The sequence below is a fragment of the Dermacentor silvarum genome, chromosome 10 (assembly GCF_013339745.2).
Source record: "Dermacentor silvarum isolate Dsil-2018 chromosome 10, BIME_Dsil_1.4, whole genome shotgun sequence".
NCBI classification, from domain to species: Eukaryota; Metazoa; Arthropoda; class Arachnida; order Ixodida; family Ixodidae; genus Dermacentor; species Dermacentor silvarum.
In genome coordinates this window covers 150,394,279-150,415,483 of record NC_051163.1, presented here as the reverse complement: position 1 = coordinate 150,415,483, position 21,205 = coordinate 150,394,279, and the positions used below count along the sequence as shown (strand labels likewise).

Genomic DNA, 21,205 nt, shown 5'->3' with positions numbered 1-21,205 from the left:
TGTAGCCTACGAAGTGTTGAAGTATACATGTTGAAACGGCACAATGTTCCAGGCAATGCATTCAAGCTCACAATGATTGCAACAAAGGAAAAGTATGTTTCATTGGTGCTTGCCCCGAATTAAAGTGACACATCTGCCATTCATCCCCAACCTTTGATATTCTCAGACATTCTACTGCAGATACAGGGGGTCCTGTTAGTCAGACTACCCTAGCTATGCTCGAAAGCACTTATATTTGGTGTGTGTGAATATTAACCATTTCAAATATGGATAGTATAGTATTCTATATTCTATTGATGCTAAAAGCTATACCTTCTTACTGTGTTTTGCTATAACTGCAATGTTTTTTCTATAGAGAATAGGTCACACTGTGATAACCAGCTGGACTGTGGAAGAAACCTAATAACAATCTGATTCCAACTATTTAACTTGGTCATCTAAGAACGAGACCTCTCATGTGGTTTAACACTGAGGCCTAAAAGTATACACCAAGACATTTTAAGCACTGCTTTTCTGAAAGGAGCTTCGAGGCTGTATTCAGAAGAATCTTGATAAACAGAACTTCAAGGAATCGGAAAAAAAAGGGAAAGAAACAGGTGTACCGTTTACTGATAACGATATGCAAATGTGCAGCAATATATGTCATGCACCCATTTAACGTTCTTAGATAAGTAGTGGCTAGTTTATCTCATTGTTTGGGCAAGGTCGACAGCTACTGGATTGACTAGGCTACGCTAGTTTCGGTTTAGAGGAGGAACCAATGACGTACAAAAACATCGCTTTTCCACGAGATGGTCATTTTAGGATTTGCCTGACGTTTGTGTGCAGGCGCGAGTAAAAGTGGATGCGAGAGAGAAAATCTGGGGGCTTTTGCTCCTTGAATATCTGACTTTGTCTAGGTACTACAGGGGCAAAATTTCTTTGCTTGTTTTGTATGCGTTCGTCCCTAGGCGAGCTGGCATTGCGGAGTGAGGTCACGTGTCTGTGTGTTGATTTCTCACACCTGCAGAGCTCATGCTTAGCTCTCACAGCTCCAGCCGGTCACCGAATAAAACGCAGTTGCACAATTGAAGTTCAAAGTCTCGAATGACTGCTGGGCACCTGAAAATTAGATTGCCCTCATATTGGTTATGGGGTGAGATCCATGCCAAGATGCTGTACAGCCAGGTCTGTACATCCAGTGTGCAACAACATATCAAAATTTTACCTGTTAAAGCCTCTGACATGGGTATTTAGGGATGGCTTTCTGGATAAAAAACAGGTGTTTCAAAAATGTATGAGATCTTGCCCCATTCTGTAAAAATCCTTTAGACTTTGCTTCTCTGATTCTGTTAAAAGAGAATTACGAAAATTACATGAGGGAGGCTTATTGCTACTCATTGACACCTCAAACTACGGTCACATTGCTAGGAAATATAACGAACACACTGCTGGCCGATTATGAACACATTTACAGTTGCCGAACAATATTTTTAACACTGACAATACTGCAAAAGTTTCAAAATAATCAGGCAGACAAAAACAACTAATTGTGACAATAAAACTGATTTAGTCTTTTGAAGTGCCAGAACCACACAAAATTTGTTTACACATTTGCTCAATGTGTGTTGTGCTGCAATAAGTAAATTTTACTTGAAATTTTGTGATGGCTGAGGCCACAGGTGCGTTTCATGTTCATTCATCATTAAGCCTGCTGTGCCTAGCGGGTTGTCGTAAAGTGCACAAACTGCACACATGACCCTGACTCCGCAACCCTGTCAGTCTAGACTGTGCTGCACAAAATAAGTTGGGAGCTTCATTGGTTTCATGCCCACATGCATGCTTACATCGTTCCGCCCAGAAAAATCCCACAAGAGCTTGGCTGGCTCTCGTGCTAAATGTTGGACGGTTGCCGCCACAGAGCCAAAGTCTGCTTCACACCCATAGCCACGTCAGCTTTCAGTTTATTTATTCTTTATTTGAAGTGAATACACTCCAGGAAGGAGGCCAAAAGGCACAATGCCTGACGACGGCCTTCTCCCCATTGTAGGCATGTTGCACTCGGAGGGGTTACAAACAAAACGAAAAGTAAATCAATCAATACATTAGCAACATAGCATATGCGTCAACACTTGTTGGCATAATAACAAAACAAAAGCAAAAATCAATATATGGTCATAAAGAAAAGCAAAGCTCAGAGCCACTCCCATGACAGGTGCCTGAGGGAGTACAATGGCGCTTGACACAGGAGAGTAAAAAAAAAAAACTGAACTGCATAACACAGGCACTAGCTAAAACTTTGTGCGGAAAAACACAGGGTATAACAACATAAGGTAGGCATAAACAAAAATAAGTAGCCTCCTTGACACAGCACATGTACCCACAAGGGACAAGCCCAATTATGTCATTAATAGTTCTATAATTTTTCTCTTGTAGGCTGTCGGATTTTTATAGTCATAAATAAGGTGCTGAAAAATGTTATTTTCATTCAAAAAGGCAATCATCTGATGTTTAAGGGTCTTGAAGCCGTAATTTGTTCTTACTTTTGGTGCTTTTATTGTGATATGTCGAAGGTTGTATGGGTTTAGGGAAGTCTCTATGGGAAGAAAATTCCAGTACTGGCCTGTACTTTCTAAGTAGCCTAGGTTCGCAATTGCTCTTATGGCTGTCTTCTGCAAGAGAAACAAAGAGTTTAAATTTTTTTTTTGTATCGCCCCATATTAACAAACAATAATGAAGATGAGATTGTATCGGAGTGAAGTACAATTGTCTTTTAAGCCATGTTGGTAGTAAAAGTCTAAATTTATTTATTAGACCAGCTGATCGCGAAACTTTCTTTCTTACATGGTCTACATGGTCGTTCTATAACAAGTTCTCATTAAATATAACTCCAAGGAAGCATATCGATTGAACGCGTTGAATGGGGCTTGTATTGTATGATATTGTTGGCTCATATTCTAATGCTTTGTTTTTTGCTCTGTATATTACATACTTTGTCTTTTTAACGTTTAATTCTAAGTGATTAGCACACAGCCATAATGTTAATTTATCTAACCAATAATTTGCTTTATTTTCTACTGCTTGCAAACTGCACCATTAAGGGGAGAGGCGGGTCAAAAAACGGCGATTCTCATTAAAGAAACAGGTTTTGTGTTTTTAGTTGTTTCAGCAACATTAATCTCTCCTATTTCACATATGATGAAATCAGAGCCAGAAATGATCGGGAAAAGTATAATAAACTCGGTTAAAGCACTCGAGGTGGCAAGAAAAGGCACAGATATGACACATTTTCAAGCGCGCGATGCGTCAAACTACGGTGTCGCACGCCATTGGGCTCGTGCAAGGTGGTAGGCCTAAGCTTTTTCTCTCCAAGGTTAGCTTTGCCGCATTACAATCTCGCCGGGAAGTAATAATAATAATTAACAGAAGTAAAGAACTTTTATAACATTCAATCGCATTTTTCTCAACTTCATATTTCGGGCAAAACAAGGCGTCTGTGGACAACATTTTATGTACTTATTGGGTTCCTATCAAGACCACATTTGATGGGCGTAATTTTTAGGATATGTAGAATGCACTTTTCTAGGATTTAATGCAATCACTTTATTTTCTTAAGGATGAAAATTTTTAATGTACTCGGGCACCAGCCACTGAATATGAAGCACCAGATACGAAATTCTCTTAAAATGTTGCCTGTAAAGGGAATCACATTATCTTGCTTATTAGCACTCAGCGGAGTGTTAGGGATAGGAAAAATAATTTTGCACTGCTCTATCATGCTAACTGCTATGTCCAGCAGCTGCACAAACATGCACTGCTTCTCACTTATGCATGGCACTTAGGACATGACAGCATCGAGATATCCTAAAACTAAATGTAGATTTCGAATGAAGAGATCAAGCTCTACAAGTGGTAGAATTTTCATTCGCCCAGCATCATTATTTAAAAAGAAATATGTCTGAGGAACATGTCCCCTTAAAGAAAACATTAGTGTCATCAGCATATAAGGCTATTTCGCAGCTGGGAGAAATATTAACAGTATCGTTTATGTGAACAAGGAATAGAATTGGGCCTAATATAGAGCCTTGAGGTACGCCAGTACATATAAGGCCGTAGCTGGAAGATATATCATTAACGTTTGTGAATTGCAGTCTAGACGACAGGTAGCTTCGAATAAGACACAGAGTGCAGCCTCGGATCCCATAAAACTCTAATTTACGTAGCAAGACTTCATGACTGACCGAGTCAAAAGCTTTTCGAAAGTCTAAAAATAATCCCAGTGTGACCATTTTGTTTTCTATGTTGTTGATTATTTTGTCTTTTATGTGAAGTAAAGCCTTTTCGGTAGATTTTCCTTTTTGGAAACCGTATTGTTGCTTTGCGATAGCTCTTGTCTTAGTGAAATATGAAATCAGGCGAGTGTTGATAACTTGTTCAGCGATTTTCGAGAAAATGGGCAAAATAGATATGGGGCGATAATTATTAGGATCGTTATAATTTCCGGATTTATGGATCACGTAGACTTTTGCGATCTTCAGTTTCTCTGGAAATCTACCTTCTTTGAGCATTTGGTTGCATATGTGCGATAACAGAGGTGCGATAATATCGCAGACACTTTTTACTACCACAGCTTTAATATTATCCGCTCCAGCGGCGCAATTGTTTTTCAGAAGCATTACATATGTTGCGATTTCAGCATTAGTTGTTGGGGAAAGAAATATCGTAGGTTTTGGATTGCCTTTGAGGTAAGACATAGGGTCAATGCCAATTTCTTGCGTAGGTTGGTTTTCTCCGACTGATAAAAAATACTCCTTAAACTTATCTGATAAAGAACGGCCTTTATAGGTAACACCTTCAATCACAATCTCTGTTGGAGTGGCTTGAGCTCGTTTCGATACTAAGCTATTATACGACGTCCAAATTTGATTCGGTGAACACTTATTAGCAAACGCTTTTGCATAATATTCATGTTTGGCTATTTTTAAATCAGAGTTCAGTTTATTCCTTACAGCTTTATACGAGTTGAATATATTGATGTCCTTATGTTTCAAAAAGTCCGCAAAGAGCTCATGTTTATGCCTTATTCTTTTGTACAGATCTTTGGTGATCCATGGTTTTTTAGACTTTTTGTATCTAGTGCGAGGGACAAGAGGAAAGGAGATCTCATAAGCATTTCGAAATTTCTCTTCAAAAATATCGTAAGAGCGACTGGGCTCCTCTTCATTGAGGACATCTGACCAGTCCAGTTCTGAAATAATGCATTGGAAGCAGTTTACTGTTTCATCATTAATTTTCCTGTACAAGGAGCGGCGTTTACTACCTGAAGATTTTTTTGATCCTGCACGTGATCTCATATGAAATTTAGCAAGTCCTTTTCAAAATCTTCGCAATCCCAGATTGGTTGTGTGGGCCTTACAGAAGTAAACAGAGTAATTTACAGTTAAAAGCCATGTCAATTGGTAATATTTGTGTGGCCTGGACTGGAGCATTCATTTGGATTGCCTAACAGTTTAAAAAAAATAGAAGTACAACTCAAATGTCAATGCGTGGTCAGGTCACCAAAGAGGAGTCAATGCTGACAACCAGATTCTGGCTCTCTTAATTCCATTTTGTATTCTGTCATGATTAAACATTGAACACTTTCTTCAGACAAATTATCCTGCATGTATTGCACCATTTTTAAAGAAGCCGCGCCACATACAGTTTTACATTTGTCTGATAAACTAAAACCATCGGGTTATAGTGCTTCTGCCTGTCTTTAGCAGTTCTGGCTACTTTTTTTTTCTGAAGTGACTGTCTGCAGCACAGTGCCATTGTGCTTCGGTGAACGCAAAGACTTTTTCTTTTCCCTTGCATTTATATTATAATAAAAAAAGTTGCCTTAGAGAAAGGATTTAAAGCTTAATGCACTCAGAGATGGTATTTCATGTGTTTCGAAACTTAAATGGAGGGTGCAGCATTAAAACTTCTTTCATATGCAGTAAAACAACATCCAGAAATTATGCAGTTGATATAGGGGCTCAATCAAATGTCAATGCATGACTTTCTTGAAGATGCCCACATATCATACAGTATATCACGAATTTTATTCTAACTAGACACGCACTTGTCGTCATTTGGCAACTTACAATAGGATGTACATATCTCTCACCGAGGTCCTTCATCAGCTGCTATGTCGACGGTACGCACAGTATGCAGCGCCATTAGTGTGCACGGACGCTTGTAGTTTGACTTCCAGTACACAGCCACTCGTAACCTACAGCTACACACTCACTAAAATGCACTAAAAGACAGTAGGGTCACTGTATGGTATCAAAAAGCAACTAGAAAGGCCCATTTCTTGTGGCACTTCAATGTTACACAATAGAGGCTGGAATGAAGCATACAATGTTTGCTAGAAACACACCATAAGAACCATATATTCGTGCCACAGTAACACAAGAAAAGTACATGATAGATGTTTACAAAACCAACATAAACAACGTCCAATATTTCGGACTCCCTAGGGGCTGCGAGAGCGTCCGAAAAATCAGGCAGTCCGAAAAACCAAGTGCATGCTTTTTAGTGCCCTCAAGGGCTCAAATCGCCACAGCCACCAGCGAAATAGCTCTGAACGCCTGCCAGTACGCTTATTAGGCTTATCGTAGCTCTTACTGTGAAAGGAGACGTCAGGTGTACGCGTGTATAATTAACGAATACATATCGTGTCCCGTGACAATTGCCCCTTCCCAATCTTGATATGCTTCACCGCGACACTTCGCGTATGCTTCACTGTGAAACAATGCTGAATTGAGGCAAAACTGACTTTCGGGAACCGGCATTATGCAACGCGCCATGCTTTCCGAGTTTACAAAACATTGGTGGCAAAGGCGGAGCCAGCGCCGTTGGTAACAGCGGCGATTAGTTTCAGTGAAAAACATAGCTCCGAACAGAAAAAAGCTTGGCAGCGAACGTTGAAGTAGCTAGGCCTAGCGTTGCCAAGGTGGTGGCTACAGCTGCTAGCGTATCTGCGTCTGAGAGCGCCGGTTCGAGGCGAGATAATCATTATGGCAGCAATGGTGGCTACGATTAATGCCGTTTCGGACCTACGATCATGTCAAAATGTCTGGAAAATCGGACGGCGAAGGTGTTTTGCGTCTGAAATTTCAGACGTTTTTATACATTGAATCTGTGGAGTACGTGGCGGTGCCGCGAAGGCGTCCAAATTATTCGGTACATCCGAAAAATCGAGCAGTCCGGAAAATCGGTCGTTGACTGTAATTCAATAAAAGTGAGGAGAAAAAAGAAGTTCCACAGACTGTGCAGCTTAATGTCAAAGACCTATGAACAGCAGCCAAATCGCCAAAAGAATGTTTACAAACGATGGTGAAAATTGGTTGTGGCTGTGCGGACTGCAAACGGCTGCTGGATCCGGCTTTTTCTCCTGATTATGAATGACAGGAGAGTTACACAAGTAGGAGTGGTGTCTTGCACAACAGTGTAGAAACCAGTCAGTGCCTAATCTCGGCTAAGTACCATAGACTGTGCACAAAAAAAAAAAAAAGCTAGCATGCTTTAATTTAACTTTTTGCTCCATAAAATGATGTAACCAATGAAGCAGGAAAAAAATTATTAAGAAAAAGCAATGACTTTCAGAATAACGACAAAGGTTGCCACACTGACAGTGTTGTGTGAACGTTGCGGTATTGTCAAATGCACAATACAGCCCCAACAGCAGTGATATGCTATAAGAACTTTTGTACACTGTACAGTAACCCCACAAGAAACATGATACTGTCATTAATCCATGTGAACCATGTGAAACCAGTAACCCTGCAAGACACCTTCATCACCAGTCTTTGGAAGCTGATTCCGACTCGCAACAATACCTATAAGTCGATTCCAGATATATTAAACTTGAAGGGGATCGCAAAATAGTTGAATATATTGACAATTTGAAATATAAAATATGTATACCTACTTGAAGCTTAACTGAAAACTCTTGGACAGTCCTCTAGCATGGTGAAAAGCAGGAATTTAAATTTGTTTCTCCGAGGCCGCATCGAACATACAAAGTTTACCTTTTGTTTCCATGTATGAATGTTGCAAGTCACTCGGGCTGTGGAATGGTTTTGGATAAACCGGTTGCCATCCTAGCCCTAAACTCCAAGCGATGGCCGGCCGCGAAACCGCCATGCGCCTTGCTCATGTGCAAGTGCTTGTTATGCGTTTTTATTCAATATAAGGTAGAAATTGACACAGTATATATACAGAAGCAGACCAGTCTATATGGGCATATACCGCGCTGCCTTCACACAGTTGTACTGCAAATCGTGCATGAATATGCCCGGCCGCGAGTCCGGTATAATGTGGCATTTAAACAACCGATCGTATGAGATAATCAGGCCATGACCAGCCAGACTCTGTCAGATACAAAAGTGGATCTCGGGCTGCAAAACATCAGAGTCCAATCCCGCTCATGAGCAAACCTATGAGCACGAATGAAGTGCTTAAAGTGTGGATTGTCGGCCTGCAAATCGTACAGCCATTAGTCCTGTGCGGCCCTGCCGCATTGGTCTTTCCACGAAGTGGTGATGTGGCGTACGGTGGTTTTGTTAAATCGAAACTGTAACGTAATTGTCTGTCCATCTGGGGCTGGGGTCAGATTTGTTTTGGTCACTTGCGGAACGCTAAAATCCTGTACACGAAATCTTCACCAGAAAACCCAGCCGAGCAGGCATCTCCATCTCCACTTTGGCATTACAAGCTCAGAGCCACTCAAAGTAAAGATGAAGTTCCAATCACACTTTCTTGTGGAATGTGTGTATCAGACCGGGAGGCTTTTTCGTTCCTGAAACAGTGTGCCAATCCTTTTCCCAGTAACAAACAGACGCAGGTGGAATGCTTTACTGCATAGCACTGAGCTCTTCTCACTATCAGTATGCTTCACCGCATTACAAGACTGTGTTGCAGAAGCTTCCTAAACCGAATCCGTCGTTTTGGAGAGCAAGCAAGACCCTTGCAACATAAGCGAGCCATCCGTATCGTGAGACATGCACCTTACTCATTCTTCCTCCATGGCATAAGTACTGCTTCAGATTCAACGAATTGTTTGACAGCATCTGCCAAAAAGTGTAGTTTTGTAGGCCTGAATATTTCTGATAACGCCAGAAGTTATCACGGTGCCATTAGGAGAAGTGTACTGCAAGGGCACAGCACGGCGCAGCGTTCGATATATCATATGTGGCGGTGAATGGGAGTTCTATGCTATGTATAGTGCAGTGCTTTACTTTTGCATTGGAATTCCAAGAAGGCGTTGGAACTGTTTGACAAAGGCAATAATTCAATACCATTCCAAGCCTGCAAACCAGCTCTACTTCATATCCACAACTTATGACTTCTCAAGTGTCCCAGTGCCCACTTGCTCATGTCGTTGCCTTGATGTGAAAATGTTAAACCCTGTTATGGGATTGCTCAAGCCCAACAACTCTGATAGTGGACCTATTAAGCTTGAGAACATTACAGCAGCCACACTAGCTTAGTCTGTACTACAACAGTGGCTAACATGGTAGTTTTGTTGAGTTAGCAATTCAAAAGTTATTAAAACACACCACTTCCAAAAGAACAATTATTTCTAATGTGAAATGTACCAGTGTTCTGCTGAAAAATGTGCAGAAGAAACAAGAAATTTGACACACACTACTGTGCCCTGGGGCGGTATTCTGTAAGAGTCCATTTAGTGGACTGTCCATTTCGGCTGTTGCTGATTGGCTGCTGCTTGATGTGCAGGACGGTGCCAGCCAGTCTCCTTCCTGCACGTCAAGCAGCAGCCAATCAGTGACAGCCGAAATGGACAGTCCACTAGGTAAATTCTTACAGAATACCGCCCCTGGTCTCAATTTTACATTAGTTTTTTTTTGGCTACCATCCTAAATTAAATGTAACTTCAAGAAAGCTACTGCCACAGTCATGATAGGCCAATCCACATATGAGGTAAGCCAAAAAGTCACATGAACACATTGTTAAAGAAATTCTCATAAAGAGTGGATTCAACTTCCCTCTAGGTAACATTCAAAGAAGCTCTATGGTTGAGGGAGCCAGAAATGTCTCTCGGCCATTTATAAACCCCCTGCTCACATAATAACTTGATCATTCAGGTACTGTACCCCCCCCAAAAAAAAACAAGCCCTGCATGCCCTCACCTTCAGTGCTTCTTCTTGCCTGTGTGACGGAGCATGTGGTTGGCGAGGCTGTGCTTATGCAAGAAGGACGCACCGCAGTGCATGCATAGAAAGTCACGCTTTCCTGTGTGGCTGCGCAGATGCCGCTTGAGGGTGAACTTGCGAGAGAATGCTTCTGGGCACAGCTGGCACTTGAAGGGGCGCTCACCCGTGTGTGTGCGCAAATGCTGTCTCAGGGTGGTATGTTGAGAGAATGCGCTCGAGCAGAACTGGCACTTTAAGGGGCGTTCACCTGTATGAATGCGCACATGCCGCTTGTGGGTTGTCCTGTCAGCGAATGCCTGCGGGCAGAGGTGGCATTTGAAGGGGCGCTCGCCTGTGTGTGTGCACAGGTGACTCTTCATGTTGGACGTGTGGTTGCGGTCCGTCTTGTAAGTGCACAGCCGGCAGCAAAGCAGCTCGCCATCCACTGACACGAGCGATTGGTATTGCCCCCGGGACCCTGATGGTGAGGGGCCTGTGATGTCGCAGTGAGCACAGGAGAGTAAGGCAAACAATGCATCCTATATTTGATATAACTAATGTGCTAAACCTGGCAATCAAGAAGAATCGCCCCACTTATAAGCAAAATGCATGATAACCCTGGACATGCCAACCCCCATACTACTGCCGTGGCACTTAACGCACTGACACAGTACAGGTCTCACACAAGTTCCTATCTCTCGATACACATATTACTATCCTGAATACGTACCAACTCCAGCTGGCAATACATAGAGATCGGATTAGGCATGCAATTTTAATATTATGCATAACTAGTCAGATTAGTTTGTATATGTAACACTGCATTACGGGTGCCCTTTGACCTTCCCTGGCCCTTGCGCAAGAAACACCATTAATCAACACTACATTATGCACTCACTTATTCAACTAAGTATTACATGTTCTTTTTGCATATAATTTATACAGTGTAACACAACAAAAAGCATCAACTGATATTTGAACACATGAAGCATATGAAAAGAAAGATGAATATGAATGAAGGAAACTCGTAAAAGAAAATCATGTGAGCACTAAAAAAAGAATGAACACAACATTTATATAGGCTTATTAGGACCACATTTGCATGCTGAGGAAAAGACAGTCACATTTCTGTGCATTGAAGAAAGGCATTCCCTCTCTATATTAGTGCATTGTAAGCATTTTCCATGATCGCTTGTCATTTATTGGCAAAAGCAAAATAAAACGACAAGTACTCAAGGTAATTTATCCACCATTTAGTGCTTCTGTGACTGACAAAACCACACCCACAAGAACTATTGAACAGATCTGTGAAAACAGGCACAATTCCACACTATACATATAATATGTTCTCAGCTAGTACATTTGCAGTCTTCTTTTCTTTACCCTGATAATTAATTATCAGTCGGTGTAACAAGACGTCTTTGTTCTTTATGATTTCAGTAGAACGATGGGTTAGCAAATGAACTGGCCATTACTCTTGGCGCAGTCAAGCAAAAAGCATTGGTGGCAATAGGTAACCATTCATATCTATGTCACAATGTAAATCAATCATATATCAAACTGCTACGTCGAGGAAATGAAAAAACAAATATATATTTTCGGAGAAGATGCTGGTGAGCTTCTTTCCTGGCATGGTCACATCTGTAACAGCACAAAGGTAACTGTCAAAGCCAGCACAAACACGAGCAACACAGACAAAAGTTTTACCATTGCACCGACGAACCTATTTAGGCTGGGGGCACGATGCTACCCTTAATATATGAGGATCTCACATATCTATTATGAACAATTATTCGTGGGTTCATGCCATTGTACTTCAAAAGTCTGGAATACATTTTTGCAATGAAAGGCTATCGCCGTTTCAAACACAGACTTCTAGACGCCCACAGTCTTGATCACCACGGCTCCTTCTCCAAACACCGAGTGTCCCAATGCCCCTGGCAATGCTCATTCAGCCAATCATAAGTTGGACACCGAGTGTCCCAATGCCCCTGGCAATGCTCATTCAGCCAATCATAAGTTGGATTGGTTAGCACTAGTGAAGGCTCTTCTACAGCCACTTAAGACAACATCGATATATCACTCCTTAAGAGACACACTGGTACTCAAACAAGAATAAACTGCTGTGATTCAGCTTGCAGCCTGGACAAAAACACTCATCCATATTACTGTTACTCAATTTTATTTCTATTATGACTTCTCTGATTTCCTTTGCTTGTCAAAAACTTGCACTTATAAGAAAGCCAACTTGTAACGCTGAAATGCACGAGACTACAGCATCAGCTACAGCCTATGCAAAAGTTTCATGTATTAGCTGGCATGAACTTCCACACACTGTGCTTGTTGAACGATGGTCTGCATGTATTACAAGACCACACGAGAATTACTTTTTGTCGGTCAAAGCATGACATAATGTGACTGCACAGTACATCCAAACATCTACAGGTGCTGTCCCTAGATTGAAAAATCTAGTCAAAAGGAGATATCTGTAGCCTAGAGAGTGATGAAATATACATGTTTACAGAGAACAAAATTCCTGGCAAAGCTCTCCATTTCACATAGATTGCAACACTGCTACAGTACGTTTCCTTGGCTCAGGGGTGGGACTCCAGCAGCCAATTGCGCCATTTTGATACAAACGCAGATTTCTGTGCAAACTATGCCAAGCACAAAAAATTGACCGAAATTGCGCCACGCTGCGCCTGAACGGCTTACGGCATGTGTGCCCCTGCAGTGGCCGCGAACAGTGAGTGAGCACTCCGAAAAAGAGTGCGGCCTTTCACATTTCGCAGACCGCGCAATGGCGCTTCCCGCACAGTTGTCAAGTACCAAATACCGCACAGTAAAATACCAAGGTATAGACACATTGTGTGTGTGGAGAGGAAGAGGAAATGGCTGAACACCTCATACTTTTCTGTAAAGGGCTTAACCCTACAGTGCAAAGCAACGGGGCTGATTTTTTTCAAAGCATTGGGGTTCATGGACAGTGGAGGCAAAATAGACTTTTAGCGGGTAGAAATAACCAAACGGAGGCTAGCTGATTGATGGCTAAAATCAAGGCAGGGGTGAAATTTCACCCTCCACAAAGTACAAAATATGTTAATAGTCACGGCTAGGTGGCGTGTGCCACCGCCCGATTTAAAGGGTTCAGCCTCATCCCTCCATCCATCCATCACTGCTGTCGGAACGGTCAGGGCGGCTGTATTTCGAGTGCTGATACAGTTAATTGGGCCGAGCGGCGCGGCGCTCCCTAGCCGAGACCGAAAATAAGGAAAAGCAGGCGTAGGGCACTGCGTGCGAACTAGATATTAGGGAGGCGCACGCTGCCGCGGGTGCAGCGGGCGGCCGCCTCTGCCCCGAAGGCCAGTATACCGTAAAAATATTACAATCTGTTTTTATGCCCACGTCGGCGAGGCCTGAGACATTTTGACATATCGCGAGGGGCTAATTGTAGATTTGTAATAAAAAGTCGCAGTTCCGCCTGAAAGGCGAAGCATCGATTGCGATAGCAAATTAGTAGACAGCTATAAGAAGTAAGGATAGTAGTTTTATCGGCCGTGTAAACTTGTAAACATTTGCTTACTAACTAAATTAACAAGCATGGTGTCACGCGAACACAATCAAACACGAACACATCTCACTCGATGACTGTGGAAACTGGCTGTCTAAACGCTGGAGCGAGGAAGCACGGCAGTAGTAGCGAGCGCATTGACTTTCGTGCTGCCTCTCACTTCAACTCGAGATAAAAGGTGAAAACACAGCGCGCACTAAGCTATGAGCATTCGCACTCTGTCAACACCGCTGATCGCTTCCAAGATAGGGCCTGCGCTGTCGCGCCATACGCAGCAGCCGCCGGAGAACCCCCCCCTACGGTACCTTGCGCGCGACCGTAGATGGCGCGTTTCCACCCTTGCGCGAGCGAGACTGAGCTGACTGAGCTGCCATCGTCAGCTCACTCTCACACGCTTTCACTCGCACGCACAGCATACGGCGCGTGGCGATGGTGTTATCGACCCTGGACTTTATACGGAACATCACGGCAACGGCAGAAATGCGCCTGGAGTGTCCATTTAATTGACTTTGCAATAAAGACAGATTGGAATAGCTTTACGTTATACCAACCCAGGGTTGATTGCAGCTCTCTGGGTCTGCGGTGACATATCGTGACCCAGAAATTATGTTAGTGCGTCGATTGGACCGCATAGTTTGAGAACATTTTCCACTATCGTCATGAGCATCGGCACAGGAATATACTGTATAGTTCAATTGTAGTTCTACCGATATTTTCGGCCTTCACAGGAACACAAACGTTGTGCGGTCGCTCGACCCATTCTATCTTATTCTAGTATGCTATAGCTACAACACGTGCTTCTACTACGTGCTTTGTGTTGGTTTATTCTCTGTTATATTGTGATTTCGAAGTGTGCTAACATATTCCATTATTCCACCAAAATTGCGATTGGCCTGCTCCAAACTGCTGCAAAATGAAATTTACTCTGCTCCAAGTTGCTCCAAAATGCAATTTTGACTGCTCCTAACTGCTCTAAAACGCAATTTTACTTGCTCCAAAAATTGCTCCGAAATGATTTGGGCAGTCCCACCCTGCTTGGCTTGCACCCGACTTAAGTGTGCCACATGTTATTTGTACCCACTTGACCATATTCTAGTAATGTCTAACACATGTCCAACACATCTAAGCTGGCCAGAACACCCTAGCTGTGCCTTAAGCATTTTTATTGATGACGTATCAAACTGTTTTAACAATAAAGTTTAGCACTATCGTAACTACGTCTAATGCTTGTTATTCTGCATGTATTTTTCATGGTGGATTATATTTTCATGTCAATGTAAAACATATCCACCAATCGATGTGAGAGTATATTTTCAGCCCAACATCCTCTAATCTTGGAATGACAACTTTAGTAAGCTTGCTAGAAAATAAACCAAAATGCCTTCTCATTGGCTGCATTTTGCTTACTGCAATGCCTTCTTCAGAAGACAATAGGAGGTACTGTGATAACCAACTGGAGTGCAGATGAAAAGCCTTCCAATCTCAGACCAACTCGTGGAAATGGTCATCTACATGCAAGACCCCACGTGCAGTCTCACATTGAGAAGTAAAAATATGTACCCACGCAAGTTAAGCACTACTTTTCTGAAAGCAGCAAGGAGGTTGTATACAAAATAATCTCGATAAACAGAACCTGAAAAAATGGGAAAATTAAGTCCTGATTAAAAAGTGTACCGCTTACTGTGAAACACGTACAGAGGTGCAGCAATATATGTCATAGGCCCTCTTTATCATGGTAGATATATTAGGCATAACTATGTGAATATCTTGGCAGGTTAATCTCGTGGTTTGGGCGAGGTCGACAGCTACTAGAGTGGCTAGGCTTTTCTACTTTCTGTTTTGAGGAGCCACCAACGATGTATGAGAACATAGCTCTTAATGCTCCAGCCAGTCACCGAATAATATGCAGTCATACAGTTGAAGTTCAAAGTATCGAATGGCACACTGTGGGGTCCCGAAAGTTAAGCTGCCCTCATTTTGGTCGTTATGGGGTGAGTGGCCGTACCGCGATACTAGCCAGCCAGATCTGCACATGGAGTGTGTTAACAATCTATCAAAATTTTGCCCATTTGAGCCTTTGACACCAGTTTTTAGTGATGGCTTTCTGGATAAAAAAAAAACAGGTGTTTCAGAAATGTATTCGAGAACCTGCCCCATTCTGAAAAAATCTGCTATATCTTGCTTATGTGGTTCTGTTTACAGAGAGTTACGAAAATATTCATCTCAATTAGCAATAGTTCTTACAGTGCAGCTGTATGCCTCTTCCCTCCAATGCATTTCTTGTGTCCGTGGGCAAAAATGTGGGTGGATGCTGGAGCTAGTGCAATAAGGGGCTGACCCGCGTACGGAGGTGAAGCAGGCATTAAGCACTCCACCCTTAATAATGATAATAAAATTATATTATATTAATATTATTATTATTAATAATACTAAATGAAATAAATAAATAAAGATTTCCATCCCCAAATTTCAGTTGGCCCATGTCTACTATAAGCTTCCCCAAGTATTTTCTATGGAGCCCTATCTAAGGGTATTCTCTGACATCAATTTATTTTGTTTAAATTGTTACTTATCACTTATAAAGCTACCAATCATCTTCATTCACGCTATTATAACAATTAAATGTCTTAACTTTGTAAATTACGCATTTTTGTGCAGATACAAGGCATTACACTTTTCAATCAAAATCAACACCAAATCAAACACCAATGCATTTACAGCACCGTAACCGTGCTAGCCACTGCATTTCTTACAACAGAATGCCAGACACTTTCACACCAACAAGGCTCCACGCAGCGGCACGGCCTAGGTCGAAAGCTGTCTCCACCCTGAAAGCGGCGGCACTGGCATTGAGGCCCTCTAGGCGAATCAGGCTTCAAGCACTCCGCCCCTAATGATAACAATAATAAATCATAATGAACGAAAGAAATATCATTTGTGAACAGCACTCGGGCTCACGAGCAAGAAGCATTGCCATATACGCAAAGGACAAGATGTATGTACAACCATACAACCTTGAGTCACAAGAGGACAATGCCACCGACTGTTGGGATGTCTGTGCCGTACAAAAGAAAGATGGAATTGTGATATCCACTGTGTATATATCTCAAGGTACACACAAGTGTGATATCGAGAAGTTCATGACCACATACTTTGCATGTGTTAGCTGTGATGACAATATCCCTGTGATCATCGTTGGAGACCTGAATGTGGACATTTTAAAACCAGACAAGAAATGGTTCAACCAGTTTGTGCTAGAAAAGTTTACTTTCAAGTGCAACACCAACAATCCCAAGTCCTTCAACTACTCAACGGACATGCATAGATTTAACTTTGGCCAAGATTCTGTCAACGGTTGTAACCGAACCAATCAGTGTATATCAATGTAATCACAAAGCTATCGTCACTACCATTACAAAATAATGAAAATTAATACATGTACCCTTGTCTAGCCATGTGATGTCTGCAGCTTCGCTGGTCATCCACCTTTACAGAGTGGAATGGCTCCTTAATTTTTTTTTTTTGTATTACCCAAACACAAAACCCACCAACTTAAAGACTGTTGTTCCATTTAAGCCGCCATTCCATTTAAGCGATTTCCATATACCGACATTCTACTGTATGTGCCGAGATGGAAAGGCACGGGAAAATAATGTGTCCCGATATGCCTCTCACATCTCATCTGCCATTAGGGATATATTTGACAGATAATTCAAGAACCTGATGTACTGTAATACTGAAGCTGACTTGACAGCCTAAAATGCACTTCATGTTTTCCTTGCTCAAAATGTTCAACATCATAGAAAGTGGAGTGGATAAAGCGAACGAAAACAAAGCACTACTCTCAAGTCATAAATATGCTGAGAATTTCAAGATTATTGTCAGATCCAGAAATGCTGCAGAGACTCTATATATACGGGTCAGTAGATTTGGTTGCACTGTGTATAACATTATCTGTGGGAACCGTCCTTTTTGATATAACCGAATTAAGGTTGGTCACTTCTGCTGAATAGGTTGCCAAGTTCTTCAGTTGCCTATTGCAGAATTTCAGTTTGTTGGTTCTCGAGATATCCAAATCCATTAATTGAACACGTACTTCATTTACTCGTGCAGTGTTCGCACTTATGTATTTCTGAGTTTTATTGGGTGCAGGCCAAAAGGCAGCTTTACTGCTATTCACTGACACCTCAATATGCAGTCACTGCTATGCAAAATAATGCAACCCCAGGCGGCCGACTATGGACACACAGTTGCCGACCAGTTTCTTGAACACTGACAATACCACCAAGGTTACCAAATAATCAGGCAGAGAGAAAAACTAATTGCGACGGTAAAATTGATTCAGTAATGTACAGCACCTAAACCACAGGAAATTTGGTTACAGACCTTTGCCAAGTGTTCGTTGTGCTGCATTAAAGTATATTTCACTTGAAATTTTGTGATGGCCGAGGCCGCAGGTGCATTTCATCACAAAGTCCATCACTAAGTCCAATGTGTGCTACGGGTCATCATAAAGTGCAGATACCACAAACACGACATTGAATCCGCAACCCTGTCAATCTAGAATATGCTACACAAAATAAGTTAGGAGCTTCATTTGCTTCATGCCCACAAGCAAACTTGTGGGCATGTCACTGCTTGGACAGGTCACCAAAAAAGAATCAATGCTGAAAACAGGATTCTGGCCCTCTAAATTCCATTTTGAATTCTGTCAAGATTAAATATTTAACATTTTCTTCAGACAAATTATCCTGCATGTATTGCGCCATCGTTAAAGAAACCGTGCCACATACAGTTTTACATTTGTCTGATAAACTAAAACCATTGGGTTACAGTGCTTCTGCCTGTCTTTAGCAGTTCTGGCTACTTTTTTCTGAAGTGACTGTCTCCAGTGCAGTGCCACTGTGCTAGGCTAAAGTTATGAACTTTTTTCTTTCCCTTGTGTTTATATTATAATTCAAAAAGTTGCTTTAGAAAAATATCTAAAACTTAATGTACTCAAAGATGGTATTTCATGTGTTTCTAAACTTAAATGGAGGGTGCAGCATTAAAATTTTTTTCATATGCAGTAAAACAACATTAAAAAAAATATGCTCTTGATATAGGGGCTCAGTCAAATGTGAACATGACTTTCTTGACGACCACATATTATTATAGAGAGTCGTATCACGACTTTTATTCTAAAGAGACAGGTACTTGTCATTTGGCAACATACAATAGGATCCACATATCGCCCAACTAGGTCCTTCGTTTAATGCTACCTCGACGGTACGTACAGTATGCGGCACCATTATTGCGTATGGACACTTGTAGTTTGGCTGCCAGTACACAGCCGCTCGTAACCTACAGCTAGACTCACTAAAATGCACTAAAAGACAGTACAGTCATCGTATGGCTTGAAAGAACTAGAAAGGCCCATTTCTCATGGCACTTCTACGTAACACGATAGAGGCCGGAATGAAGCATAAGATGTTACCGTAAGAACCATATATTCAAGCCACATTAACACAAGAAAAGTAGATGAAACATGTCGACAAAACTAACATAAACATTACTGACTTCCGAAACATAAAAAAAAAAAAAAATTAGAATTGGGAGTGATCTTCTTCTTTCTGGGGTTTTACGTGCCAAAACCACTTCTGATTATGAGGCACGCCGTAGTGGAGGGCTCCGGATTAATTTTGACCACCTGGGGTTCTTTAACGTGCACTACAACGCAAGCACACGGGCGTTTTTGCATTTCGCCTCCATCGAAATGCGGCCGCCGGGGCCGGGATTCGACCCCGCGCCCTCGTGCTCAGCAGCGCAACGCCTTAGCTGACTGAGCTACCCCGGCGGGTGAGAATTGGGAGTGATACTAGATACATTGTTCAGTAACACAGTAACGCCAATTATAGAATATCACTAATGTGCAAAATGAAAACAAATGCAGTTCAAGAAGCCAAGTTAGCAATTGGGACATTTTATACAATGCAAGAATGTATTATACGTGAAGCCAGATAACACACAGTCTGTCTTTTCATGGATCCAGAAACGTCCAATCTTTATGCAGCAACTCCGACCCTTCCTCTTAACGCCATAAAATTCAAGATAACATTTGCAAAACCATGCACTGCTAACCTGCCAGCACAATAATGTAACGATAAATGTAATGTTAAAAGGCACTCAAGAGAATGATTATTTTTAACCATATCTACCATGATAGATCACCCTGACTTCTTCATCATCATATCCATTATAATGAACCACTATTTCAAGTAATGCAATGTAAGCTAATTAAAAAAGGAAACGCACTTCATGCTATAACCAACTGTAACACTATGTAGGACACTGCAAATGCGTTATGTGTGACTGCATGAGAACTGAAGGCACTGTGGCATAGAGGGTACAACTTGAGTCTATGTTCATACTGCAAGCACAGGTTCACTCATTTCACACTGACAAGCATACAAAGTACACCTATACCTCAGGCCATAGACCTACAAGGCCACAGAATGACAAAGCAAATCTACGAAGTCTCTTTGGAGAAACACTTAGATTATATGAACCCTACATAACTTTAACATTATTTCAACTCAACAGAAAATGGAGTTTACAAGACACTTTAGGCAGACACCCATCGAACAAGGATTAGCCTTCAAGGCTTGATTACAAACTACGGCAGCAAGCACATGCACTGATATCACATATCACTCCTGTTTGGCAGGCTGCAAGTTTTTAGGCAGGTAGCGCACTGGTAGCTATTGCAACTCGAGCCGTGCCTTCAGCTGTGGTCTTGCTTGTTGCCTTCACTTCAGCTGTGTATGCAGCTGTGGAGGCTTGGTGGGCATGAACTTGGACTCGTTGAAGTAGCCAGATTGCTCGGACAGGGTTCAGAAACTGTAATTGTCTGTACCTGCATGAAAAGTCCAGTTGCGAAAATTTCACACATGTGAAAATATTGTTACGGGGAGGTAGACACAGCAGGAAAACATATTTACAATATATTTACAAGGTGATGAAGTGCTAAACCATATGGGCGAGAGCGTGCAAGATCAAAAACGTTTTCTTCATTGACACTCCTTTTGAGGAATAGTACCGTGATAATATTAACACCAGCACAATTTCCAAGCACAATCTCCAAGTCAAAGACAAAGCACGGACAAAGCACAGATGAAGTACAGACTTTTTCTTACAACTTCTGCGGCGTTTTTTCCCCTTTTGTGCAAACTGAAAATATGTGTCATTCCAACACACTTGCCATTAAAGAAACACACCCACATATTCTTTATGAATATGAACTTGTCAGATGATCAATGCTGACTTAACAATCAATGCATGGTAGCTGGATATTTGCCCACATTCACGTAACTCCTTAGTGCTGTCGGTGAAGGCCATTCCCAGGGTGATCACTTAATTCCTATGACGATTGACTCTGAGACTAGCGGGAGCCCAAAGTAACTGCAGCTAATAAGAGAATGCTCCAAGCAAG

The 21,205-nt window shown here is 41.8% G+C and overlaps 1 pseudogene; it reads right to left on the bottom strand.

Annotated features, from left to right (window-relative positions):
• The window catches only part of LOC125941145 (zinc finger protein Xfin-like), a 181,175-nt pseudogene that overhangs the window by 75,486 nt on the left and 84,484 nt on the right, over positions 1–21,205 (bottom strand).